A 1,778-nucleotide genomic window follows, 5' to 3' on the forward strand; every position below is an offset into this window, starting at 1 on the left:
CACCGATTTTTGTGTTTAGGAGTAAATAAGAGATTCTATTGATCCCATTGCTTTAACATCTCTGTGTTGACAGGATTGTTATCTTTCCTTTCACAACTTGTTCTTTGTTGCTCGCCATTATGCTTCGAGTTTTATTCTTATAGAAATCCATGCAGTTTCGGCTAATTCGTTTTAGATGCTGATGGTCTTCCTTCGTATGAATATAACAAATTCTCCGTGCACCCCGTTAATGAGCATTTAACCAGTGCGGTGAGACTAGATTAGAAACCGGTTTAGAAACCGGTGGTTTCTAAAATTTCTGGATTCAAAGGTCTGCGTTTCTTTGGCTTTACTTGACATATCCAAATTCATTGCACCCCCTGATTGAATCGAATCATCCAGCCCCTGTCCATGTCGGGGCTTTGGAGCCAGGCCGACCCCAGAAGCCCTGCTCCCCAAGGTTCTGCCCTTCTGGAGACCTCTGTGGGGCCAGCTCCCATGCCAGGCGGGGTCAGCCAGGAGAGCGGGTGCCGAGTGCCAGGCTTCATTGTAACACACTCTCTGTGCTGCTTCTGACGGGGGTTCCGGCTCTTTCCCGCGCACCCGTGTCACTGGGATCTGAGCATCTTTGCTTCCACTGCTGTTACCAAATGTCTCGGGAACCTGGTCGTGTCTGATTACTTTGCCTCACGGCGCGTGCGAGCACCCGGCCCGCTGTGGGGAGTGCTAGGAGCAGGTCGGATAAGAGCTCAACACGGTGCCATTGTGGAGGGGCTGGAGAAGACAGAGGCTGGCAAGGGCGTCATGGGAACAGAGCAAGGACCTGAAGCCAGAAAGCCACATCTGTCCGGCCACGTACCGAGGCCGAAAGATGGTGCACACAGGACACGGGGGCGGGGAGCCGCTGCCGCTGCCTCTGCTGCCGCTGGCTTGCATCCTCAGTCGGGGCCTGGGGCCGCTGGTCTGCCCGTCCCAGACCAATAAGAAGCCGGGTATGCAGCCGCGTGGGGACGAGCTAGAACCTGCCAGGCTCCTTCCTGTCTGTTGGCCTCCGTCTCCAATCACCAGTTTAAGCGAGCAATGGCCTCTGTTACTTCTGCCTTTTCCCAAATCTCACACTCATGATGGAATCCTGAGGGAAAAGGATGGAAGACAACAGATTTCACCAGGCTTTACGCAGGCTGATACTGCGTGCCCCACAGAGCGTCCTGGGGCCCCTGCTCTGGACCTGACCTCTGGCCCCACGTGGGCCATGCTCTCCTGTGTGTCTTCCTGCTCGTGCATCTGTCTGTCCCTTTATCCCCATCTTGCAAGCTCAGCCGGTCTATGAGGAGTGTGTGTTCATAGCATCACATCCTGCATTTCTAAGGCGATTGCACTGGGATGGATTTTTTCTAATTTCTTGATCTGCCCTGTTGCTGGGACTAGCGATCCCAGCACAGTATGTGACGCCTGCCCACGAGCCTCCCAGGGGCAGCTCCGTGCACGCACGTTCCTGATGGCGCAGGCCCATGGCTGAGAGGAGCCATGCCACGCCACGCCACGTCAGACCAGGGGCTGTGGATGAGAAGGGAGTGCACCTATCTCTGCCACCCCAGAGATTGAAGATGCCCGTGCGGATGCTGTTTCCTTGCGGAGCTGCCAGGAGACGGTGCTCCATCCACACTGGGCTCTGTCCCTCCTGGTGCATCCCCCACCACCCCCCAGAAAAGCACTGGCTCCAGCCCAGCCTGGATCCACCTGCAGGTGTAGCCCTGTGGCCAGTGGGGCCTGGTGGGCTGGGGGTCAGCCTGGGGCCA

The sequence above is a fragment of the Mustela nigripes genome, chromosome 6, assembly GCF_022355385.1.
Source record: "Mustela nigripes isolate SB6536 chromosome 6, MUSNIG.SB6536, whole genome shotgun sequence".
Taxonomy (NCBI): Eukaryota; Metazoa; Chordata; class Mammalia; order Carnivora; family Mustelidae; genus Mustela; species Mustela nigripes.